Genomic DNA, 27,811 nt, shown 5'->3' with positions numbered 1-27,811 from the left:
AGCAATTTTGAATGGAATACTGGGGACGAATTTGAAGTTGAACGTGTTGTGGATCACGACTTAGTGAATTTTATCTTTATGTTGTTTCTTATTTATTATTTCCGATTTCTGTTTAACGTATGGCGTATTACGGGGAAAAAAAGAGGCTGACAAAGAAAAAAAACTATTTTTTAGGGGAGGGGAACTGCAAATAACGCTAAAAATGGATCGTAAAGAGAAAGAGGATCGAATGTAACGGTTGAAGGTGAAATGAAATTGCGGCGTAAATGATAGTGGATGAAGCAGGTTCGGCAGTGGTAAAGAGAGCAACAGTTGGCATAGTAGAAGTAGATTTGAATGAGGAAGGATTAGGTGTGGCATGATTGGATAATGTATTTGAATTAGGAATTTTAATGAAATTGGATTGGGAAAAGTAAATTAAATCATTAAAACTAAATCATTATGATCATTAGGGTCTAAACGATTGCTCCACTCTTCGGAACAGTCAGATCTGCAACTGGTTAGGCTAAAATAGAAGTAATTAGGGTGCGGTTTATGGTGAACTTTCAGCTCAACCTCAACAAAAAATTGAGCTCAACCAGTATTTTATCTTCAACTTAGGCTTTATAGTTAAGCTCAACGTACATATTTTATGGTTTACTAAAAGTTCAGTTAAGAAGGTTGATCTCAACCAAATTGAGCTTGATCATTTTCGAAATTCCAGACTACGGTTGAACTTTTTTGAATTTGGAAACCACCCCCTTTGTAAAATTCGGATTTTTTTATATCAGGCAACATCTATCATTCTATTGTTTTTTTTAAATTTTCTCTCTATACAAACTAGCACAACTTGGCCTCCGATGAACGTTCAATACATCTTGAACATGCCATCGTCAGCCTAACGGCATACACCACTCCCTGATTGGCTAGTCATCATCACCGAAAGGAAAATGCAGCGTATCCAGAATATTTTGGTGATTGGTGAAGCAAAATCCAATGAGGAAAAATGCAACGAAAGAAACTGATCCTGGTACTTTATGTGAAATGGTTACACGGCCTTATTCTTATTTTTCATTTTTTAGTCAGCAAAGAAAATCTGACCCTGAGTAATCCAGAAGCAACCAAATGTTGTGTTGACCCAACTCAGACTCCAAAATCTAAGGACAGACCACGTTAGAAAAATTTGATTTTCTGATGATGAAGACGAGTCAGACTTCAATGATAGTTTACCAAGACGAAGAAACCCAAAGTTTGCAAAGCAACAAATGCTGCAAAGGTTATTGAAATTAAATACCATAAAAAATGAGCGGACTGCAGAGAGGGAGAGAAACAACTTTTTTCAAGTCTTTACGGAACAAATGGCCAAAAATAAAGAATATAATAGATTTACAGCTTATGTGCTTCTCTGGCATTTGTTGCTGTGTTAATGATCTTTAAGCTATCAGTTCTTGTTTATAAAGAGCCCTTGATGTAACGGTCCACATTCTTCAATAAAGAAAAACAAATATTTTCTTTCCAGAAAGACTACGAAGTGTTTTTTTTTTATTGTTTTGGGATGTTTTTTTTATCCATAAGGGAAAACAAGAATTGAGTGAAAAAACCGCAATCTGTTGTTGAATGGGGGTCGAATTCTCCCACAAATGAAGTTTCGTTTTATGGCACCTTCGTTCAAAGAACCTCTAGTTGGATCAAGAAATCGTTCGGGATTCACAGTGCAATTTCCACGATTTCCATCAATTTCAAGATCACCATTTTGAATACAAATTTTTTGTAGCATACAAGAGGTTACTACTATATTAACTGCTATATGGATAGATTGATGCAAATTTTGAGTTCTTCTAACTCGATTCTTCAAGTTCTTCCAAAAACCTGCTCTACAACAATCCTTGTGCTTGATAACTTTTCATTAAATAGGTTTTTAAATCTGGGTAAAGGTGCTCCTCCATCTGGTCGTCTGTAAGGAACAATACACCACTTCAGTAGAGGAAAAGCAGAATCACCAATTATGTGATATTTTCGATAATCAAAATACGCATTTCAATATGACTGAAGGTTTTGCTGAAGGGTAGATTGTATCCAAATAAAAGAGTCATAATTCTTTCCTGGCGATACAACGAAAATGTAACTGAACTGACGATCAGCTTTGACAATTGCCATCAGAACCAAATTGCAATACTGCAGTCAATTTTGATAAGATTTCATGTTCTTTTTTGGGGGGTGAAACGTCGCAATGACTCTTATCAATAGCTCCTGTAACCCCTGTCATTCCACTTCTTCTTTGAAACTCAGCTTCGGTACATTTGATTTCTGTTTGTTTTCTGGGCATCGTAATAAAGTTAGACTGTCGATCAAAGAAGAATAAGCATCATGCCGATAAAATGATAAACAGTGGACTCGGTTCTTCCAAACTTATCAGCAAACACTCTTAAAGCATCTTGATAACAACATTTCAACAATGGAAAGAGGTTCTCAATCACCATAATAACAGGCTTCACTTCATTTCACTAAACTCTTCAACGTTGAAGTAATGAAGTATCATATTAAAAGTGAGCGTGAGACTTTTGAATGTCTTCAAATTCACAATCTGAGTACAAGGTACAACCTGTAAGTAACCAGTTTGTTTGGGATAGTCTTCTTTTATCAAAATGATTACTGATATTTCGTCCTCGTCACTTTCGAATAAATCTTCCATAGAACTGACCATACTGGATGGAAAAAAAACACATTTTCTACCAGCAAGTCATTTGGCTTACTGCCATAGCACTATTTAATCATTAACATTTTTCTAAATGTGTAGAAAAAACTAGAATCTAATAAACAATTAATTTTAATTCATTTGAGTTAAATTACCATTGCAGAATGCAGATAAGAAATATTTCATGGGAATTTTCAATAAAGGCTAGATGATGTAAAAATGATGTCTATTTTTAGTTTGGTGCAGCTTACCAATTACCATTACAAAAATATATAAATTTAATTTATAATTTAACAATTTTTAGTTTTTAAATACTGAAGTATATTTTTTTAATTCCAAAATATTTATGTAGCATAAAAAGGTAATTTAAATGACATAATTGCAAATAAAATTTGTTTTCCGGTTGACGTTCAAGAAAGGGTGGGAAAGAGGAGGAGCTTTCTGCTAGTTCAGATCAATTGTCATTTTATGCCTTTATGGTTAATCTAGTAGTGGAACTAAAATTTTCTACTCAATCAAGAAAAAAATCATTTTATTGTAAACAAAATATTTGAGCATCTCAACCACAAGTTCACCATAAAACGTACCCTTACTTCCCGCAATCAGAACAACCAACAGACTCGTCAGGCTTTTCGTTTAAATTGGAGTCGAAGTTTCTGTTCCTTTTTAAAATAATTTGTTAATAGAAATTCGAGTAATACATAAGTATTAACGAACAAGATTGATTAATTGAATACTGCTACTGCTGGTACGGGTAGTAAAGGGAAATTCTACGGACGCAAAGCATAATATGTATTGTAATTATAATAGGAATCGAAATTGATCGAGGGAGCTTATTGTCTGGCGAACGTAATGCCCGCGTTTTTAAGCAATAAACATGTAGTAAAATTGATTTACAAGAAATACAATAATTCATTATCACTCTGGTGCTTTATAGAAAATGGAATTTTTAAGAACATTGGATAACATTTTTTTAAAATTAGACAAAAATCATTTGGTGAATGCTTTGCAGATGAGATATAATAAAGAATGTTACAGAGATCTAATTTACTTCTTCTAAACTATTCAAAACTAAAACTGCAAGTTCTGGAAACTACAAGGAATTAAAAATTTGAAAACAACAATAGAAAGTTACACAAAATAAATGAAGTGTGACAATGCTCTCTGACAAACATAGAGCCGTTGGGTAACCTTTTACTTAACAAATGTCTGGTGCTTTTCCATGGACGAAATCGAAAATGGCTTTTTTTATTTTCATAATTTGTCTGCTATATAGTTAGCCGTGGTATTAGTTTGATCACTTAAGCTTTGTGCGATATAAGCGTTGCTGTGTTATTCTCTGTAATTTAGCGGTGCGATTATTATGATTTTGTTCCAATAAAAGTTTCAGCTACCTTAAAATCAGATTCTTATATTCGATTCACAGGGGACATGTAATGAGGTTGAGGTGGAATGTCATTTGTGGAATCAGAATTTTTCAAAAATGTCGTTACCCTACCGCCCTTCTAAATCGCCTGATTAAACTGTATAAGCTATTGAAAAAGAAACATTGATTTAGTTCTTCATAGTTCTTCTCCTAACTCACCAAAAATATATTATCTCAGATGTAATATAACGTTTCTTTAAAAAAAGGAAATAAAAATTGGCTTGTCCCAAGTGTTGACAATGGGAACGCCGACGATGTTACCCTTGAATTTTTACTATTTAGTTTTGTTGATTTTGATGTTCATTTCAGTATACTGAACATAAATGTGAGATATGATATCTCAAATGTGAAAACTCTCTTACAATTTGAAAATTGAAACAATCTACCAATAGTTTTATATTGTGTTGAGGTAGTGGTAGGGGAGAAACATCATTTGTTGTTTGCCACTGACGACCAGATCAATGATGTTCAAAGTATGAGAAGGTGGTACATTGAAGAAACCTTTCATGTAGCTCAGCTACCATTTTTGCAGTGGTACAGTATCCAATGTTTCATAACAAATTACGGCAAATCTAAACCGATTCCCCTTATTTAGGGTGTATGGAAATAAGTTGAACGACTACGATGTCGTCAGAAAAAATAAAAACTGCTTTTGATCCAAATGTTTCTCTTTCGTTTGAAAGAGTTGTGATTTTTGAACGGATATATAAAGTGAATTTCTGCACGATATTGAATGCAATGACAAACATTTTATTATTCGTTCTACTGGGTTAAATAACTTTCAACTGGAACCTAGAAAGTCTTGGGCTTTCTTTACCGTATAAATCTGATCTCAAAATCCAAGAAATCGTGAAGGAGGTTTTATCCCTCGTTCTTTGGCAAAAAATAGAAACCCACAGGTTTAATCATGATTTAATGAAGTGATTAGAGGACTTGCGTGCTTGCCTCCTCAAACTAAACGAAAAAGAGGCCGAAGAAAAGAAGACGCCATTCTTTGTCGTTGATTTGAGACCTTATTTCATCAAACCGTTACGAAGAAGACTTATTGGATCAAAACTGTGCTTTCAAGAGATGTTGACGTTCAAATGACGTTGATGGGTCGCACTGAAGTCTCAGCACAAAAGCATATGCGTTTTTTTTTAGTTAGAAAACATTATTTATTCAAGCCGACGCCATTCCATTCTTTTCAACCTGATAGCCCCCAACACTTTGACTATCAGACTTGAGGACTAAGTGAATGTGCATTACATATTAAATCTGGTACAAGATTTCTTTTCAATAACACCAAGAAATACACACTAAATGGGTAGGCAGTATCTGCAGGTTTTTTTTGTTACTTGATTGGACTTGTAATGATTGTGACAACGAACTATTACGAAAAATTCTTGAAACACGCATTGATACAGGCCAACCGACGCTGACATCAATGAATCGTTGCAAGTTGCAACTACTTTCACTTTTATTATATTCTTGCACTTGCACTTGCACAAGTTGGCAATTTTTTGAGAGATTGCTATATCTCAATTATTTGTTACCAATAGTATTAGCAAGATTTGTTTTTCTGAAAGACCCTCTTGTTGATCCCTTGTCGGCTACGTAATAAAAACACTGTCTACTGTAAAATTTGTGAAAAATTCTTAAAAAACGATGTAATCGACATTTCAAGAATTAAGATCAAACCTTTTTATAGTTCTCTGAAAGATTCTCTGTTTGCGATACGCCAAAATGTCATCAACATCTTTTCCGTGACTGGAATTCCAGCAGAAAATTTTTTCTTCTTAGTACTGAACTGGCTATATTCATAACATCCTGAAAACAAAATACTTCTTTTAAAAAAAATGATAAAGTGTTGCAAGTCTAGTAGGTTTCAAAATATTTGAAAAACCAATTTTGATCGTCTAAAAATCATTTTTTTACTTATAATCTCTGGGTGTCGCTAAAACTACGTACTTTAGTTTGTAGTAAAGAATTGAAATTATTTTTGGCATTTAAGGTACGTTCACACTACAGCCCTTTTCTGCGTATTGCTTATTACGTATTACGTTTTCCGTTTACGTTTTCTCTACGTAATTTTCACTTCGTTTCTGACTTACGTTAAAAACTTTGTAGTCTGTTCACACTGCACTTTGCACTTACGTATAAAGTTGGTTTTTAACGTAAATTCAAACTTTCACTTTCTACTCATAGATGTCGTGGTTGTCAATTTGTGTACATTTCATGTTCGTGTACAAGTTCAGAGTATTTTGTAAAAATATATCTATTGACTTGTTTTAATGCCAGTACATTTTTCGCACACGGTTTTATCATGGAATCTGTATCACATAGGAATATTCATTAAAATACAACAATGAAAACATTGCTACACAGTACACACATACCTGTACCAGATATTGAAAGAGAATCCTCGCTGATCAAATGAGAATCGTTTTCAACACATATTGACTGATTATCGAGTGACACCAATGACTCGTCATCGAATAAGATTATATAGAATTCTTTGTCGGTATTGTCAATTTTTCCAGTATTCATTTGATCCAGACCAGTACTTCCTTCAACCAAATCAATGTTTACCACCTTTGCTGAAGATACATTAGAAAACCTGGTGTAATGTAAAAGATAATATTGCCATATTAGTGAAATAAACAATTGTAAAAATTATTACGTTCTCTATTTTATGTGTTGGTAAAAAAAAGACATAGTGTGATACAAGTCCCACTGTGGCAGTTGGACGTGACTTGAATCTTCAGCAGAAGTCCCTGTTGCATCTTTGATGTTGGACACCTTTCTTACTCTTCTGAATTTGTCGACAAGTTGTGTCCATTGAGTGGTCACATCTTCAACAGTGCAATCTTCAAAGAGGTGTGAGATCTCCAACTTGGCGTTTGTCTTCACAGTGATGTCTTTGTAGGATTTGGAGTTTGTATCATAGAGACTTGGGTGTTTCTTGACAGCTTCTATCAAAGCCTCACGTTCTTCATCACACCATTTCCTTGACGACCTGAAATGGATTTGCAGCACATTATTTCATCAGAACAAAATTGTTTTAAAACAGAAAGTTTGCGATTATAAAAAACAGAACAAAAAATTTTACTTGTTTTTTCTTTGGTGACTTCTTTTTGGGTGACTTGAAGCTCTTCGACGGGGACTTTTTTTTAACACTTGGAGGAGACATGATGAACAACTTTCCAGAATAGGATTATTATCAGAATTTAAAAATGGAGATAGCAGACATCAACAGTGTCGAGATTTCAGGTATGAGAACAGACTAAACAGCTGAAATCAAACAAAAAACAAAAGATTGAAGACAAGCGAACTAGATTTTGTCTACGTAGTGCGTAGAACGTTCAAAAATCTTATGTAAAAATGAGAGCCATCTCATTTTTACATAGTTACGTTTTGACTTCGTTTTCACTCCGTTTTCAGTTTACGAATTACGTACTACGTAGAGCGTTGTGTGTGAACAGCTTGACGTTTCGACAAACGCAATTCGTAAGGCGAAAACGCTATACGTAGTACGTAAGATTGTACAGTATCGTCCAAAAAAATCCGAACACCATGGTCTCTTTCTTTATTTAAAAAAAATATTTCTGCATTTTTTTCTTAATTCTAATAAATGAACTTTGTAAAACAATGAATTCTACACATAATATGAAGTCTTGAAAGTTAAAAACAAAGAATCTACATTAAACTGGGCTTTTGAAAAAGAGGTGCGTTCGGATTTTTTTGGACGATACTGTACGTAAGACTGTAGTGTGAACGATACTTTATTCGTTTTGGAGCTCTTTTCTGTTGTAAAAATTCGTAAAAGACTCAATTACACCTCACAAGAAATTCTAATAGGATCAGTCCACGTGAAACCAACCAATCGCAATGACGGTCACCTTGAGGATTTTTTTACTTTCTAATGGTTTGCTGGAAGAAGATTAATGATTTAATTTAACGGAGGTAATGATTTGGTTAAGAATAAAATGAAATAATTTTATTCGAGAATTTTCGTATGGAATTAATCAATTAAAAAATTTTAAATTTATTTATTTATTTTATTTTGTTTTTAATTTTGGCAAAGCAACTGCGTCAAAAAGAACAAAGTGCGTTGTAAGTTTTCACTTAACGAACTCCGGGAGATAATGCCAGCCATCTCATACCAACAGGTACTGTTTTCTGTCGCCAGATGCCACCATCACGAGATGGTTGAAAAAATGAGCACGATTTCTCAAACCCTATATTTATTGTTAGTTAGACGTATAGATGTGTAGATATCCAACCTTTTTATAACGAACAACACTGATCTTTGATAATTTTTTTTCTTCATTAATTTCCTCGAAGGAAACATTGGAAACTTTCTCGTTGTCAAGTGACATCAAATTTTTTCCACTTAACGATCTTAGATGTATGATATACATAAAGAAACCAAACAATTGGTGTACTCTATAAAAATCAATTTTGACATTATTTACCTTCATTTTTCTTGTTTCTAATACGTGGATCGTGGTTTTAAAACTATAAAATTTACATTTTTCGTCAATGTTTGGATTGCTTACCCAGTTCCGATGTTCAAGTCTTTTGTCGTGTAATACAACGATTACATGTACCAAGAGCTGATGTATTGTGCGTGTGGGGAGTACAGCAGAGAGAGAGAGTGGGGGAAGAGAGACGGTTTATATGTAGCGGGATCGCTTTGTAAGCGCTCTGCAAGCTCAGACCGGGCTGGCGCGGCAAGTCGGAACGACTTGCTGTGGCTAGTCGTTCCCCGTTGGCAAGTGCTGACCGGGTGCTTCTCCCGCGTGACGTCTGGGGTGACACTGTGGGGGTGACGTCAGTGTTGCTGGTCGTGCCGTCGGGTCGTGACGTCAGGGCGTGACGTCGGTTGTGGCTGCCATCTTGAAGTAGGCGGGGCCAATAGGCTCCGCGGGGCATTACATCGTGTTCTGAATTCTTTTAAAACTTGAATATAAGATTTGGAATATAATATCCTTAATGATTACCTTTTATTACAAAACTTATTATCTCTTATTTCATATGAGAAATCCTAATCAGAACTATCAAAACAACTATTTCAGGTTCTTCTTTCTTCGTTTTCAAATTTCGCGTCTAACACATATGTAATAAAACGTCGATCTGGATTATTAAAGAAATGTATCTTGTCGGCAACCGGGTTCGTTTACAGAATTGCTTTGTTTGCTACAACATAAAACACTCCCTTCCAAGAAAAGTGTCATGGAGAAGCTTAAAAAAAAACATATGTTAACAAGACCCAAGCAGTACCGCTGCGAAGTCCTCAAATGGCCCCCTATTCTCAGGAATATCAAGGTTTATGAATACAATTGTTAGCAGCAAAGCCATCAACCCTAACACAACGACAAAAAATGAAGTAACAATCCGCCCACTAATCCAGAAATTTTATTAAACAGCTACAATGTGGAAAGCTTCTTTGACTTGTGGGTGGTTTATAGATTTACATTATTTACAAAGGCATAAAGCCGCATCATGCAGAAATTAAAAAAAAAACATGCAGAAGGCCGAAGAAGTAGGCATTGAATTATATAAATTTTGAAAGGGCCCCCTGTTTTCCGAGAGATCAAGGTTTATAAAAACAATGATAAGCAGTAAAGTAATAAACGCTAAAACAAAACAAAAAAATGCAGCAGTCACAATTCAACCACTGCGGGATACATTTCCAGCAGTAAAATCCATGATGATGTTGGCAAGAATGTCAAGTAAAGCCAAAATTTGGATTTTCACAAAGGACTTGATAGGGCCATCTAAACCTAATAACATCGGCTGTTGTTGCTGCTGCTGTTGGAGGGGGGGGCAACAATTTGGAGGGCAACTTTAGCAACCACGAGGGGCCATTAGTCAAAGAGGACGATCGTCGAAACCCAACAAGCCAATCTACACCAATCCGAACGATTTTTTGTTTGTTTGGAATTTGTCTTGTTTTTGTTCAATGGACACAATTCTCAACAGAAATTCAATGTTAAATGTCATAGGTGATACAAACAATAAAACATTTATTTTTTCTGTCATAGGTTCATGTAATGGAGAGCTACAGGAAACCACAGATGAAGGATTTGGAAAAGAAATAGGTGGTACAGAATTTGTTCAAGCAACAGATGGTGGTGGTGGTAAAAATAAATCAAAGACGAGGGAAGTCATTGATTCATTCAGTGGAAGGTCATCTTAACCATGCATTCATACCCAGCATTAAAATAAATCAATTGAAATTTGCTGTCTCCTTGAGCAACATCTATAATAGCCTAATCTTCTTTGACTATTTCATCCATGGTAAAAGGTTGGGATTCTGTAATGATGCAAATCTTGTTAAATTTTTTGAATTTTCAAACTTCAAATCAGACAGTTTCAGTTTCAGCTTCAGCATATTTGTCAGCCTAACATTTCTTATCACTTATTTCAATTTAATTGATAACAGATTACAAATGATATTCTCGCATTTGTCAACGCCATGCTGATATATCATCTTCAAAAAAAGAAGAGTTTCACCTACGTTCCTTTTCAGCCCCTTAAAAAATATATGTAAAGTGTTAAAGTTAATTTGTTATGTTTTAATAAACACGTACTTCAACCTTTTGGAAGCTAAGGTGGCAGCAATTCGACTTCCTCGTTGGGTAGTCCCAGTGACATTGTGTTTTTAAGTTACATAGTTGCGAAAACTGCCACGAATAGATTCTACAGTACCCACCAAACTATTAGGTACACCCCCCTATTTTCAATGCATTCTTATGGCACTACGTGTCCTAGAAAAAATGCAATAACTCTTGAACCGCTTGGGCTAGATTTTTTTCCTTTTGGCCCTGAGTAGATCTAATGATGATCTACATTTTTTCTACACATGAAGTTGTCGTAGGATTAACCCCCACGGCGCTACGGTATCGTTCAGTTTATTAGGTACACCCGTTTTCCCCCCATATGCGCCGTGTTAAATACGGCGTTTTCCAAAATTTACAAAAAATACTAAAAATCAAGCTAAAATCTTTTTCTTTGTGCCAAAAGTTGCAGAATTCTTCACTCTATACGAATATAAAGAATAATTTACAATCAAACCAACTCAGAGAACCCTTCCCTATACCTCAAAGTTTTCCACTTCAAAATTTGTACTTTTTTCAACAAACTTGCACTTTCGCCAGCAGAGGGCGCCCAATTTCGCCAAATTTTGAAGTGGAAAACTTTGAGGTATAGGGAAGGGTTCTCTGAGTTGGTTTGATTGTAAATTATTCTTTATATTCGCATAGAGTGAAGAATTCTGCATCTTTTGGCACAAAGAAAAAGATTTTAGCTTGATTTTTAGTATTTTTTGTAAATTTTGGAAAACGCCGTATTTAACACGGCGCATATGGGGGGAAAACGGGTGTACCTAATAAACTGAACGATACCGTAGCGCCGTGGGGGTTAATCCTACGACAACTTCATGTGTAGAAAAAATGTAGATCATCATTAGATCTACTCAGGGCCAAAAGGAAAAAAATCTAGCCCAAGCGGTTCAAGAGTTATTGCATTTTTCTAGGACACGTAGTGCCATAAGAATGCATTGAAAATAGGGGGGTGTACCTAATAGTTTGGTGGGTACTGTATAACAATGAAATTTCCCAATATTGTAAATATTTCTCATTATGACATCTAACGTGTCGTATTCTATTAATTACTATAATGCGGAAACACAAGACAAAAAAAATCTCCGTTCGCCAGGATTGATTATATTATAATCGTTCTTTTAACTTTTAAGTTCCCAGCTAATTTTTCATTCTCAAGACGGCGACGACGATTTAATTACGTAACAATGTTGGAGTTTCTAACCAACCTATAGAGAAAACAGAATTCTTTGCGATCTCCGTTACCCAACAATTCCCCCAAGAAAGGCAACAACAGACATTTTATCTTTAAATTACTCAAACATCACTTTTTAACATCCAATGCCTCGCAAAAAAAGTAAAAAAATGAAATGACCCTATGAACTGAAGGTATTTAACGTTATTGACAAATGAACTTCATCCTTTCTACATTCCTTTTGCAATAAGATCAATGAAACCGGAAAAAACAGACTTACCAAGACAGAAACTTCTGTTGATTTTTAATTTTGTAGGTTAAGTAGATGAACAATTTCGACAAATTTAACAAAATTTGGAAAAATTTCCTAAAGTGTGTGACCACTTTCAAATAACTTGTCAGAATAGGCTCAAAAACTCAATTAACAAAAAGACATAGTCAACTTGGCTTAAAACGAAATAAAAAAAATAGAAATATATTGTTGTGCAATTTTTATATTATATAATGATTGCAAAACTCTTATTTATATTATTTATACAAAGGTGTAGTGATACAAATTCTGATGAATTTTGCAGAATGTAAAAGTTAAAAAAGGCTCTTTGATAACTTTTAACTAAGATAATTTCACTAACATATTTCTGCTGTTTTTGATCTCTTTTGACGTCAAAATGTCGAAAATGGCACGCAAATACTCAGAGATGGGTGAGGATGAATCAGTGGAATCTTCGAAGTTCTTCGTCACCAACTTTTAAAATTCTTCCATAAAATTTGGAATGTTGAAAAAAGTTTGAGAAGAAAATTAACAGCATTCACATAACACGAAGTTTTCGTGCGTCTAAGTCTTTGACAATTGAAGGTTCTTTCGAGTAAAATAAAAATTTCCTCTTTGGAAAACTGTAAAATTACCCATAAGGCTGAATTTGACGCACAATATAAGATTTTTCTTTTTCTGCTTGACTTTATAGAAGACAATTAGAAAAAGCAAGAAACCTTTGGATCTTTTGAAAGTTTATCCTTTTCAGAAAATCTAAGAAGATTTAGTGAAATAGTAATAAGGATAAAAATTGAATAAAGGTAATTAGTTTTCGTCGTAGAACCTTTACAAAGAATTCAAGAAAACTGGAACCTAAACATCGAATCAAAACTTATTTTGTACTGCAACACATATGATAGTAAGTTACAAATAGTTACAAATTGTTACAAATTTAAAACTGAATTGCATTTCCCTTTACAAGGGTTAAACATTTCCGTCCTTCTTCTTTTGGAGGTCCATTCTCAGAATAGTGCAGTTATCACATTGGCAAATCACATCTAAATCAGAAATCCGATAAGCAGTACAGATGTTTTTACTTACCTAAAATAACTTATAACTTTTTTTTAAGTTGCAAAACTTTCAACTTGAGCTTGCTTCACTTTCTTTTTTTAGATTACTAGTCCCAATAATTGTTTCTGTTGTGTTTCAAAAAAGATGTGCTGGCGTTATTTTATAAATTCACTGATTTTTCTGATGAATCAATTTCAAAAAGTTTCGTTGTCTTTTTTCTCAATTTTTTTCCTCAAATTTCTCAAATTTCTTCAAACAGAAAATATTATATTATGTGCTTAAGATTCGTTATTTTAATGTTAATATAGATGTTTTCAATTGAAATCGATTACTTACACCGTCTTTTGAAGTTATAGAGTAGATTCTTACTTTCTTTGTCAACAGCAATTTGATTTGGCAAAGTGGTAAGCTTTGGCAACTCTGAGAAGTAAGGTTTCCGTTCAGAATTGCCATCAAACAAATTTTTCTAGTAATTGAATAACGAAATCTAGTGAATCCATTCCAAATCCCATAGTCATACATACAGCTCCTAAACGCATCAAGCAAAGCTTGATGATTGCGGATTACATTTTTCCCTACTGGTGATAGCAGACATATTGCTTCCTGAAAAATTTTCAAAGCACCGAGCTGAAAAAGAATACTGCAGTATTTTACGAAACTGTTGTTTTCTAAAGTTTATGACAGACTTGTTTCCTAACATTATGACAGAATTATCTCGTTTGCTGTCTGCACGAAGCAGTTGAAAAACATTGTCCATTTATAAGTATTCTACTGTAAGAAAATGAAAAAAAATAGTTTCAACCGATTTTAGATAGCAACTATTTCGCCAAGAATCAATTTCCCGAATGATTTTAAATTTTCCCTTCGAGGTTTAAGGGATATTTTTATCCAATTGAGAAACAAAGAAATAAGAAATTGTATCCTCTGTAATTATACAATTGATATATTTAGAGGGAAATTCTCTAATAAGAAATCAAGTTTCCATACTGTCACCCGCATCTTCATATCAAGAATGCAGAGTATGCAAAAGGTGCACCCCAATTTACCGTTCCCTTTCAAATGTATTCAAGTAAGAGTACATTATAAAATGCATGTTAACGCCATAAAAATACTTTGCCGATAAAAGACAAATATACTATCTTAGCAAGCTTCTTGCATTATTGACTTCTTCAGCAAAAATCTTCTGCAATTCACAAGATAAAGCCAATGCCAGTAATTTTCATTATGAAGTAGAAATTGAGAACTCATGGGGATAAAAAAAGAAGACAATTTCTTGATTTACTTGCTTTCTAGGATTTTCCGTTCCTAAGGATTTCTTCTAGTAGTTTTATGTCAAGCAAAGAATCGTAAAAATGTTTTGCCATTACACTTTACGGTTTTCCGTTGATTCGAGCCATAAAGTTAAAAACTGTTTCACGATGCGAAGAAAAACTCAATGAAGGAAATCAGGTATAGTGCCAGTAATAAGATCGAATTTAAGGACAACAGAAAAAATTTAAATCCTTTTACTCCATAACTGTGCTTCCTGCCACTATATATTGCCACAACGGCATGAAGTAGTGAATTTTTTAGTATCTAAAAAGAGGGACGGAAATGTGATGGGAAAACCCAGACGTGTCCATCGCCTTTCACAGAGACACCGGGATGTTCACAATAATGTAATCCATAAGTTCCATTATACTGCATACCATTCAAAAGCATAGCACGTGCCGAAGCATCATGATGGTTCAGCAACAGCAATAAGAAAGATTCCATTCCAAAAAAGTTGGATAGTTTCCTCCACAAAATGTTTAAAAAATGCATTTTGGAATTTGGAGCAATGCAATTGGTATTTTCCAAATCCATTTGTATTTGGCTTTTCCATCAAAAACCACATGTGTTCAATGTTATGAATATTGATTTGAGGTGGAATGGCAGCTCATTTATGCAGTACAAAAAGTGGCCATAGTTGGAAGACTTGAATACTTTAACTCCTTTCGTAGCAGAAATAAACGTAAAGTTCTAAATTCCACGTAAAAACTGTAATAATTTCTTATAATTTTCACCCGAACAAATGTTATGTCTACAATTATCATCGTTTGACCTTGACTTCCCGTGCTCAATTTAATTCCAAATTTTAGATTTTCTTACATATCAGTTATTAGTAAATCAATTGCTGGAAAGTTTGTAGGAAAAAATGGCTCTTTTTATAAGCCCATTTTCTGATGAGATAAAATAGTTACAGGTACTGTGGGAAGCACGGATATCTTTATCTTTAAATTTATCAAGATAATTTCTACATTAGGTGCAATAAAAATAAATATTCTTATTCTGAGTTATCCACTAGGAATTATTATTTTAAAGATACTTTGAACCGGGGACACAATTTGGAGATATTATATTTTTAACATAACCAATAATTAGCGATCCCACCCGAATTGCATTTGATTCGAATCGATTCGAATTTATTCAATTTGAATTGCGTTTTTTGAGATTTTTCGAATATTCAGTTCAACTCGAATTGGAAAAATCAAAATTCATATTCATTTGAGTTGTGATATTTTTGGGTAAATATTCATGAAAATGTACCTGAATATTCATTTTCCGATTCATGAATATTCTTTGTGAATATTCATGAATATTTATGTCAATTCACGTCAAATTGATTTACAAATTTTTAAAAACAAAACATTTACGCTCTTAGAGCAGCAGCTTTTAGTCTCTAAATAGCCATTTGGCTAGCAGACAACAAATCATGCCTCTATGGTTTATTTCTTTCTCAAGAAAAGCATATGGCACTGAGGCTTTTTAATTCAAATGAGTACACTACTCCACTCTCTTTTTTCGATTAAATTGAGTGGCAAGTGCTAACTGCCAACTACCATAGCGAGTTACCGTACTTTTTTTGCGTTGTATTTGATTTGGAATTTTGGGTATTAATGTTTTGGTAAGTAGAAGATCTGACACAATTTTTCTAATTCTAGTTTTTTATTTTTTATTTTGGTCAGAAATGAATCCTAAATCAAAACAACAACAGAAAAAATCCACCAACACCAGTAAATCATTTCAAGATAGTAAAACCCCTGTTGTTCAACATACTGTAGGTGTTATCATATCATATTAGATTCTGATTCTTCAATCGAAGAAGAAGCTGATGTGACTGAGAGTGTTGACCCTCTTCCTACTTCTTTGACAGAGCAGAATTCAACAGCTTCAGCTAGCACAGAACTGCCAAGTATTATATTTATCGTACTCATCTTTTAACTTGACCATAGTTTAAAACTGTATTAGATTAGGTCTATGCTTAATTGATTTTTGTATTATTACGATTAACTGACTGAACTTGTTATGCTATAAGGTGAAGAGTTGAGACGTTGGCCCATTTCTGCAACTGGAACATTTTGAAAAGTTAGAAAACATGCTTACACTCGGACGTCTCTATATTGGAAGTATTTCGCTCTGAAGAACGATGAGAATGATGAGTTAACTATTCATTGTAACTACTAAACCAAAACTTTTAAGAATGAAGGCACTTCAAATATGAAAAACCGTATGACCGGTAAACATGCTGAATTGATGTTGTTGAACCAGCCCCGAAAGTTGATTCCTGTCATGATTCATTCATGTCTGAACTTTACGGGCGGTCCGTTGTGCGAACATATTATGCAATCGTTGTTCATTAGCTTGAGAATGTCGGTTGACGCAAAGTGCCCAGGGTCTTGACAATAAACACCATCTGGTTCTGTTCCCTTGATGGAACCCTTGAATTAAATTTCTCGTGGCCTGACTGTAGGCTGATGGATGAATGAATATTGTATTCAGAGACATCGTGTGGCTTCTGGGGAAAAGATAGGGGGATTAGTGTGTGGGGGAATAATGAAATTGATAACGGACAATACCTGGGATTGCACACACAAAAGTGAGAAGAGAGTGACTCGCAAGGATTGCAAAGAGTCAGACAGACACAATCAGACCTGATGGGAGTGAAACATAAATTAGGGCCAGATACATATTATAAACATAAGGAAATATTACCCAAATCAGAATGCTGGACAGATTATCACGTGGAGGGCCAGAGAATGGCGAATAGTCTTAGAGCCAAGGTGGCGACTGGACACAGAACAATAATTTAGTATGGGGCACAAATTCAACTCATAACAATATGTACCTGGACAATGTAGGAAGAGGAGACACTAACAATCAGAAGAGTATATAACCTCGAGGACAACGAACGAACTTTAAACTAAGAAATGTGTCGTTTCGGGCTCTGACAGCTCCACCACGCTATAGAGCCGACGAAGAAGTCAGAGGGAAAAGAAGGGCTAAAGAGAGGGAGGGCAATAAAGGAAGCGGAAAAATGGCTCGGGGTTGCCAGATTAGCATTAAACGGATTTCGGTGATCCAGGTTCCTTGAAAAATGTCAATTCTTTGAACAATACCATTTATGCTAATCTAAAATCCACTTTGTTTGTTTGGGAACGCATTTTAGTTTGGAGGTTTTCCCGTCACTGAAATATGAAAAAAAAATTAGCAATTGGTCTGTTACTTCATTCCATTTTATTTTCCAATTAAGACAAAATTGATGTAAAAAATTTGTCGTTATTGGCCTGACTACAAAAAAAGGCTGTCGTTGAAGGTAACAACTGGTTACTGTAAACATCCGCCCAAATTTGTGATTCCTTCAGAAAACTGCTTTGAGATCGTCGTGAAAAACATACGTCTGATCCCGTACGAGATCATACACGTTACATCATAAATAATGGGCGTCATCGAAAAATCCACCTAATCCAACAAGTTCCCTCTCAGCTTATTTGATGTCTTAAAATTTTTATCATCCAACAAAGTTGAACAATGCGCTTTGATCTGACACAGTCTGTTTTCCTGCGAGTCCATCAAATGCTACTTGACCAATTACCCTGATGACGTCTGTCATTTCAATTTGTACGGACGGAGAGAACTAAAACTTTGTACGGATCAAGAGGAGTGCACTATCACGAGAGAGATGTACATGTAACTCAATACCAGCAGCAAAAAGAAGAAGCCACTTACTGTATTTGTCGAATTGCAACAGCATTTCCTCGAGGCTTTTTGTCTTTGTGTTTTTCAATGTATTCTTCAACAATATGTCATAACTTATCTCCTTTCTTTTTGTGTGATATGGGTACGAAATTGTAACCATCTTGCGAAAGTTTTGTACAAGCAGTTCCATTTTAACAAACGAATAAAATATATACGACAACCACTGACCCATGGAGATCGTCCACCGAATTTTTATGTGCGGCTTCTCGCATCGACATCGCGAGAGCCAATTAAACAACAGCCGTAAAATAGCCACTTTCATATGATATAATATAGTCATATGATATATTTATATGCATTATTACGAAAATATGTATGGATCGTTGTGTTTATGCTTCTATATGTGTATGGTGTGGTGTGTTGGCGAGACCTACAAGGCACATGCGGCTTTTTTTGTGTGCTGGCGGTCCCTGCTTTCCGCCCGCGATTAACTTTGACGACTCCGCCCACTTTCCACTTCAGGGAAACGTCTAGGAAATTATTGGCGTCCCGTACGACTTGTTTGTGCCTTTGTGGACATGATATGCTTTTCGTTCATCGTTGTCGTTCCCGACACTTACTGCACGGAAGCTGGTTTCAAATCACTGGTCAACATCTGGAAGTTGGCCCATCGCTACGGCCACCACGCTTTGTTCCTTCACTGTCTGGCTCGGATTAAACCCCATATTGCTGTCGACAACGTTCTGTTTCTCTACAGGTGGTCAGTCAACTGTGGACTGCCCTTGTTGCGATTGGCAGTGGCGAAAGTAATGGCGACAAACGGAGCGGAAGTATGTAGTATGCCTCAAGCGATCACCTTCGCCAGGGAAAGCACAAAGAGATTCCGCGAAATGACGATTGAGATTTTTTTTTAAATACCTCCGTCGTGATTGACTCGCAACACCGTAGGCGGGGCGCTTCTCGGCAGAGTAATCTTCATCTCTTTTCCTCTTTTCAATGTTTTTCCAATTACATCTATTTTTTATTATTGTTTTTGTTTTCCGGCCGACGATTTGTTGTTCCTTCACAAGCTGGTTACTTACCTTACTGTTTCAGAGCGTGCTGCTGCCGCAAATACGGGTTTCATTTGTTGATTTTTGTGTTTTCTTTTTTCTTTTTATATCTTGTCTATCCGGAAGTCCCGTGTATACTCAATCTCTATAATGTCAGAACTACATTAATTAAAAGGTGAAACATCAAATTAGTGCTTCTTTAATATTTTTAACTTTTTTAGAAATTTCCTTTATATTTTTCCTACAGTTAAACCACAACTGTCATCTAATTTTTGGTTTAATTTGTGCGTAGAGGAAACGAGTGGAAACTTTGGCATGTTCCTTTGAACCTTATTATTACTAATTTATCTGATATTTCTTATGTTTAGAATCAGTAATAGATGCTAGAAGTAATAATTGCATTATATTGGCGCGTTATATTAATCAACTCTACCAGGTGTTTGTCAGATCAGTAACAATAAAAAAAAATACACACATTCAATCGGCTGCCAACAACTTACGAAATTAATTGAATTATTACCCATCTTTAAGTGTCACAAAAAAATTCCATTATGTTTTATCCTTTATCCCTTTGTTTGAAATAAAGTGTCGGATCCAAGAGGAAATTTGTTCTTCATTTGTTTTTTGTTTCCAGACGGATGCACTGAACTTGATAGACAACTTTTCCTGCATTTCGAACCTGTTAAACATTAGAAAAAAAAATTAGTCAAAACAGTTCGTAAAGTCAATTAGGCTTTTACCATGGTGGAAGAGATGAATGGTGGAGTCACGGGATAGGGATTTGGCCTGTCAGGCTGAAGCGTACGCTGAGGCAGGCCACTACGGCACCACCGTTGTTCCTCCCGGTTTCAAGAGCTCTTATGGAACATGTATATTAAATGGTATTCGGAATATTTATTTGTAATACTTAGACAGATATTCTCCAAGTCGTAATGTAGAAATTTAAGTTAGAAATTTCGACGTTCGAGGCAGTAATTGAAGGGATGCAGTTTAGAAACCATATAATCAACTATGTTTTGGTTTTCTCTGCTCTATTTTTGTTTTCATCAGCAGTCAGTTTCCCTTGTTTCTAAACAAGAGTTCGTTGCTTATTTTGTGCTACATATTACGGTTTATTCATTTTTGTTTAAGTGGCTGTGAAAATTGTTGTATGGTTAATTCATCTTCTAGTTTCTTTTATAATGGATACATCATGTAAACGTAAAGTAAACATTGACACCCACATTGTAGTCATCTTTTTTTTATGGAACTGTAAAACAGGAGAGATACACTACTCAAGCAATTTCTTATGAAGGCTATCTGGTAATTATTTTATAGTTCAGTTTTTTTTCTAATTTTAAATTGTGCTATCAGTTCATTGGACCAGAGAAACACTACATTGCGAAGAAATTTAATTCCTTCCCGTACTGAAATATTTCACAACAAAATAATCGTAAATGAAGGAAACTTCGACCAGATTATGAAGAATCACGACTCGTCAAAGAAAATTGAATTACAAGTAAAAGCTGTTATTGTAAAACCATATATAGCAGGATGGAATCGGTTTATACCAAAAGAAGTCAGAGAGCAGTAATACTCTGCTGTTGATGAATAATAAATTTTATTTTTGTTGTAAAGCCAAATGAAGGTGTATGTTATCGGTTTATACCACAACAATACAGACAGCAGTACTACTCTGCCTTTGATGATGAATAATTTTATTTTTTAATAATTATGTATTTTTTCATTAACTTGTTATTACTGATAGGAAATGTAAGATTTTATTAGTTTGCGTAATAAAACTGCAAGTAGTTTGAAAACATTTTATTCGTATCTAAATTAACAGTGCATTGTTTACTTTTAAACAACTACAGTTGGCCATCTTGCATCAAACGAGAAAATGTACAGGCGATTGTAGTTAATTCTTATTGCGATACATGGAAATTTTTTGCTCTACTTGATGATTTTTTAAAAGACTCCACAAGTTTTAGTATGTTTGTCATCGGAACAAATGCAACATCTTTTTTAGTTGATAATTGAAATCCACGTTGCGGTTAGTCTTCTCCTGCTTGTTTGAAGAATTGTACTTTCACCTCTACGCGTTCCTCGTCACGTTCCAAAATTTTGGCGAAATACTATTTCCCATCTTCTTCGTATAGACAAGCTATAACGCAGTCATTTTTCAATTGTGAAAATTCTAAACCGCGTGATTGTTGGTTTTTTCTGCACTTCATGACAAATTTCTTTGACTGTTCACTAGAAGAATATGGTACGAAAGAATGATAGGATTGTGTGCCTGGTATGGCTTTGAAATTTGAAAACCTAACCATAATTGTTTTTTATTGACAGTTATTTCAGTTGCTGATACGAAGAAACACTTAATGTTTTTGACGTTACTTTCACACCACTGAAATAAAGCCTGCGGTGTTTGAATGGTAGCCGCAATTTGCAAATTTGCTCTAAGTGCTTATCTTTTTCCGGTGCCTCCAATTCCGTCAAATGGACCTTTACCATGGCTAGTCGCGAAAAAATGCCATTCTCCATCTAAGTTAAAATCTTGTTTGTGATGCAGTAGATTGATAAACTTCAGTCAGTAAAATGAATAACTTTCTTTAAGTTTAGGTGCAATTCCTTAAGATAAGTAAGCATAACATTCAAAAAGAAATTAACAGAAACTGTGTTGCAGTACAGTCAGATGTAACACAAATAGGATGTTGCACATATTTACCATTAACAGTTATGTATGCTAGGAACTTGTTGTTTGTGGTGTTTGATTGAAGAAAGATCCTTGCGTTGAATTTTGTGCAATCTTGGAGTAGTTCTAAGAAAAATCTCCTTGGAGAAGACACACATTTTCTGGAAGATTCTCCTTCAACTCTTTTATGAATTTGGATTGTTTTTTTTATGAAGTGTTTCGTGGTCAATTTATCAACTTGTTCTACTATAATAGATTAATGAACTCGTTTAGAGGCATTTCTTTATCAAAAAGAATGGTACGATCAGTTGATTCCCATTGTTTGAACTTCACAGGTACATCAGTCCACCGAAACTTCGTAGAGGTGGGAAATCCACAAGATGATTCCAAGTGACTGCGTAGTTTATCCCACTCGAAGACAGAAACTATCTGCGAAAAGGCCTTCATTATAGAATCCTTGAGCGTCACATTGTCTGCAGTAGAATGCCTTCTTCTACTGCAACTCTAATTCTTTGGAATTTGGATGTCAGCTACTCCGTCTGCTCTCGGCGATTATCTTCAGCCCAAGATCTTAAATAAGTGAACGGACCAATCCTTCTCGAATGAACGTTGTGTTTCTCCCAGCATCCTTCGATGTCGATTCTGTGGGAGAATGAGTTTACATGGGTATGGCCAAATCGAAGGCGATGGAGGCAGGTTGATCAGTCAGCTCAGCAGGTTCCTTATTTTTGCGATAAAGCATTTTGTTGGCTTATTGGATAATGCCTTTGATGGCGGAGCTAGAGTTTCTGAAAAGGTGGAAACCAGGGGTTGGCGATTCAGAGGCATACATAGCAGACAGAGCATCCGAATACCATGCAGTTCGGCAGGAAAGATGCTGGATCCTGGTATGGTTACCTGGTATGATTACCGTCAACCTACAACCTTGTACGAGCCTCAGGCTCCTACACCACTCTCTCTCTCTCAAATAGGACAAAAAAGCAAAATGATTAGGAGGGCAGAGTTCCACGTGAGAAAGTTACCTCCCTTGATAACGGAGCCAGAGATTCCCAAGGCCCACAACATCACCACGGCGGAGAGAAGGAGAACATTTGTGACCAAATTTCAAAAGTTTGCTTGTTCCTTCCTTCATTGCACTGCTCCTCTAACGGCCAAAACAAACAAAAATTTTTCCATGACAACATTACATCATCCATGACAAACCTTAAACTGTTTACATCCCAGAATGAACGACAAAAATCTTGTTTAACAGGAGTTTAAAATGTTCTAGAAGAACTGAGACGAGAGATAGAGATGTAAGTAAAAGTGCTAGTGAAAAATGAAGTATTTTTTAGGAGTAAGATCAAGTCCATTCGTAACTCCTCTTATCTCGACTAATGTGTCAGTAAAGAAAGTGTACATTCACGCTTCGAACTTCTTGAACAGAATACAAAAGTATAACCTGTTTCAATGTTTATTGGCAGAGAGTATATCGTCGTGTTTTTCTGGCCCTTTTATCTTTCTCTTGTTTTCTTCTTGAAGGTGAAAGAAAGGAAAGGAATTAAAACCAAACTTCAACAACCCAGTGCTCGGGTTAAGTAGGAAATGAAACATATTTGATGAAAAAACTCATAAGTATTTATTTCAAACATTTTCATAAACAATTTCATGTTTCTTAAAGTAACAAACGAAAATTAATTAATAAGTTTTGAGTATTACGGGGATAACGCGCGACGCGCTGTCCAAGTTTTTAAATTTTAGCTTTTAGCTACTTAGCTTTAAGCTGCCTGTGTTATTACCAAACAACTAGACAAGCATCATCTTAAAAATGTTTCAAATCAAACATGATTACTAATTTTAATAATTTTAACAATTTTTCAGGAAAAATGGGAAAGCTCGAGAAAAATACTTCACAACCAGTTATTCAAACAGCACAAAAAAACAGATTAAGAAAAAAAGCAACTTGTTGGAAACTAAGCCAAAACATTTGACACTCGGAACACCAGTCATTTTGTATGTTGTTTTAATGATTGAAACATAATTGTGTTTGTCATGATTGCAACATAACTACAATTTTCTGTGTAAAATGCAATATAGGAGGATTCTATTCTATTTCTTTTATTTCTTATTAACAAACGAAAATATTACACGATTAGAAAATCTGTTTATGTGTGTGGCCTTTATTTCAGACCTAAAATGAGGCATCTTATCTAAGTTTAATTTCTTATTCTCGTTCCGATGTTCTTCTCCTCTTAACGTTTTTTTTTGTAATTTCGGTGGCGAAGCTGACGACAAATTATTTTGACGGTGACGTTTTGATGGGAAAACTACTCGATTGCTGGCCAGGTGGAAGGTTCACCAATCTAACAATAAATTTCTCCCGTCTATCCCAAAAATTGATCCAAAGATTAAAATTTTGATTGAATTTTGACAAAATCTGGCCGCTCGGACGGCCTTCATTTTTTTAAGAGTAATAGAAATGTTTGTAATGAACGACGATAAATAAAAATCACGCTGTACACGCTATCAGTTTAAAAGTTACAAATTTTTGAAAACCGTATTTTTTTTGCGGGTTTTCGCCGCGCGCGCACCCCTTCAACCGGCGGATAAGGCGCAACCATGGGAGCTACTATAAGGAGAGCTACTGTTCTTAAAAAAACAAACAAATATTATTCTAAATTTGCCAATTGGCAAGTATATTTGGCAGAAATACTGTCATGTTCACTTTTTGGAAGCTTAAAAATTCGATTTCTTAATGTGGTGGGTTTCAGAGATTGGATTTTTATGATAACATTCCAACTAGTGCTCCAGTAGAGCGTCTTCTTAGCTTAGCAGCACTAATTTTAACAATAAGAAGAAATAAATTTACTGATTAAATGTTGGAAATGTTAATATTTCTAAAAATTGCTCTAAACTTGTAAAACAACTTGTAATATTGGCTATAAATAAATGACTTATTTTGCGACTTAAGTCATGACATTGACTGATACATTTTTAGAATTTACGGTTACTTTTTTTACTTTTGACGTCAGCCTTAAGATTGACGCATGACAAGCAAATTTTTTCCCACGTCACTGAAAACTCCGTGACGTTCTACTGGTTCCGAACACTGCGTCTAGTTTATGTCCCAATTGTCCCAGTCGATCTATCTGCTAAAAATGGAGTTACTGGCCAACTTGTTCAATGTTTTGCTTGAAAAAAGGAAGAATTGTGCATAGAATGGCTAACTTTATTGCATATAGTTTTATGCAAAATTATTTCTTCGATCACGAATCTCTCTGTGTTTGCCCCGATCAATATTTTCCCTTCCTAGAAGTGATGATTTGGTCGCTAATTGCTTCAATCAACAGACATCTCTAGTAGGTCTACTTCACAGAGGAGTTGGTCGTTCTTCCTTTGTTCAACGAGAGCTTATCTGATTTCACCAGGACGCTTATGGCCAGAAAGCTTTTCAAAACTCGCCGGCCTAGTTCGTTTAAAAATCAGCAAACCAAATTTCCCTACAATTAATTTGAGTATGCTAACATTGTTTCATGAATTCATCGGACCAAATCTTGGCTTTTATTCTCATTACTTCAACTAAACAATCCTCAAGATTGCCGCTATGCCAGGGATTTTGCAACCAAACTTGAAGTAACGAACAACTGCGTGATGGAGAGTTGGAGACTTTAAAGATTACACAGATGACGAAGAACAACGCCAGTTTGTGTTGAAAGTGGTGAAGGACAACAAAAAAATAATTGGTCGATGACATCAACTAATCACCCTATATATAGGCCGTGTTCATATTCGCAAATATTGCGGAAATGAAACACCTAGGTCCCCCATATTCTGATTTCGATCAGGCGATGCTTATCGTATAGTCGATAAGCATCACCATCTACTACTACCAAAATATTACCAGCATAGCGTAGCGAAGAATATCATCTAGATATGTACTTCCACGTTGCAGGAAAAACAAATTGCTTACGTTGTTTTCCCTGAGTTTTTATTTGTTTCTTATAGGTAGGCCGCCGATGAAATAAGTTAAACATGCCAAAATGAGAAATATCATAATAAGAGAGGGAAAGGGAGCCATTTCCAATTCAATTATACAGCCGTTAAGGAACGAATGAATCGAGTATCCAATCTGTTTAGCTGTCTGTTGCTATTTCAAAGGCCTCCAGTTTTCGTATGTTTAACCTTCTATTGAGTTTCTATCGTTTTTTTTTTTACATGTGTGGGTACATTGCCCTATCCGATATGTATGTTTACACGTGAACATCGGCACAGCTGCAAGCAAGCAACTGCCACAAACAAAAGGAGGGCATAGACCTGTCACACATAGACACACACACACAAATACACGAACACGCACATATACATAACCCTATTAGCACACATACGCCAATAGGATGTTTCGAAGTCGTTTGCTCCGATTGGGCTGGATGTCAAAGCCGGACGTAATTTTCATATTTTTAGACGTCATAAATGTCCTTTCCAATGAACGTCCGATATGGCCTCCCAATTTACGTAAAAAAATTAACGTCAAATGGATATTTGATTACAAATGTAATAAGCTGAGTCAAATAAGATAAGAAACGTTCGTTTATCGACCACCAGCACTCTCACATATCAGCCCTCACTCTTCTCACTAGACTGACTGATTTATTTGTGCATACCAAAGTTCTATGTATCAATTCTACTACCCATCAATACTTACCAATATAAAAAACTCATACATCCCCATTTCGCTATTTCTTCCTATCATCGCTATTCCCCTTTTTTTCACCATCGAAAAAGAAAGGAAAGTTGTTTTTTTATACGATAAATCCAATAAATTTCTTTATAAAGCAAAAAAAAATATTGAGAAAAAGGTTTTTCTGTTGATCTTTTCTCGTGTCGTTTCATTGTACGTTTGTAGTTAATACAGAACATTAAGTCTTGAGAAAAATAAAATGTAGTTTCTTAAATAACGAAAACTTCGTTAAAAACGATCGGTTTCGTTTTAATAGGAAAACGAAAAAAAGAAAATGAATTGAAAATTCATTAACGCAACAACACTAAGAGTAACGTAAAAAATCTGAAAAAATTCATAAATCTTGTGGAATTTTTTTTCTTCATTTACATGTATATCCGAAAATGATACCATGCATAGTTACACGTAAAAAATTATAATATGTTAAGCATTGCAACAGTAGGAAAATGGAATGAAACCCGAACTTATTATATTAGCGTACGCACGTCACCATACGGCATGTCACGCGCATAACTACCATTCTTCTCAGTTTTGGGACCACTATTATAGTAGACTTTCTACTCGTTGTCTATGGTAGGTGGACCCTAATCCAGATGGGTTGGCTGCAGGAAAGCCCTGCAGAACGATGTCCTTCTCTTGAAAGAGGGAAATGTGAAACGCACAATTTGGCCACTCCCCAAACTAGGACGCTTTTTGGAATGGGGGGATTGAACCCGTTGCTCTACCTGTCTATTATATATCGTGATCGACTTTTTCTCACTAGGGCTGAGCATGCTCATGTTACTGTTTGCTCAGTAATTTCCGACGTATGTCAGTGACATCAAACACAGCTAAATTATCGATTACTTTCGGTTAAAGTTCGAAAACCTTGCTTTATGCAGACACGGCAGTCCTAATTATCGCATATAATCGATACATCGTTACACGAAAAAATAACTGTGGTTGAGATTCAGCTGAAATGTATACAGCAACAGTTGTTAAATGAAATGGTTCACTGTTCTAATTGAATACAGTACGATTCGGCCAGAAAATATTTGGCCGAATGCAACAAAAATTATTTGTATGATTCGGCCGCTGTCCGAATGTTACACAAAAATTTGTATGTTTCGGCCAGTGGCCAAATTACACATAAAAATTTATATGATTCGGCCATCCTTTTTTTTC

At 35.2% G+C, this 27,811-nt stretch overlaps 3 long non-coding RNA genes across 4 annotated transcripts; 1 reads left to right on the top strand and 2 right to left on the bottom strand.

The window, feature by feature from the left end:
* Positions 1 to 5,361: 5,361 nt before the first annotated feature.
* On the bottom strand, positions 5,362 to 7,622 carry LOC124197438. The gene is made up of 4 exons (XR_006876143.1): positions 7,192 to 7,622; positions 6,763 to 7,098; positions 6,479 to 6,699; positions 5,362 to 6,412 (listed from the first exon to the last, which is right to left on the bottom strand). It is a non-coding gene; the product is annotated as an uncharacterized LOC124197438 (long non-coding RNA).
* An 8,052-nt stretch (positions 7,623 to 15,674) lies between these two features.
* LOC124197489 lies at positions 15,675 to 16,597 on the top strand. 2 transcript variants are annotated; one of them, XR_006876153.1, is made up of 3 exons: positions 15,675 to 16,118; positions 16,194 to 16,420; positions 16,544 to 16,597. It is a non-coding gene; the product is annotated as an uncharacterized LOC124197489 (long non-coding RNA). The 2 variants fall into 2 exon arrangements; XR_006876152.1 differs by having other exon boundaries at positions 15,675 to 16,132.
* On the bottom strand, positions 16,170 to 17,569 carry LOC124197488. The gene is made up of 4 exons (XR_006876151.1): positions 17,354 to 17,569; positions 17,221 to 17,295; positions 17,085 to 17,159; positions 16,170 to 17,023 (listed from the first exon to the last, which is right to left on the bottom strand). It is a non-coding gene; the product is annotated as an uncharacterized LOC124197488 (long non-coding RNA).
* Positions 17,570 to 27,811: the final 10,242 nt, after the last annotated feature.

This window comes from Daphnia pulex, chromosome 7 (assembly GCF_021134715.1).
Source record: "Daphnia pulex isolate KAP4 chromosome 7, ASM2113471v1".
Taxonomy (NCBI): Eukaryota; Metazoa; Arthropoda; class Branchiopoda; order Diplostraca; family Daphniidae; genus Daphnia; species Daphnia pulex.
The sequence above is the reverse complement of the archived record's forward strand: the minus strand, read 5'-3'. Positions and strand labels throughout refer to the sequence as shown.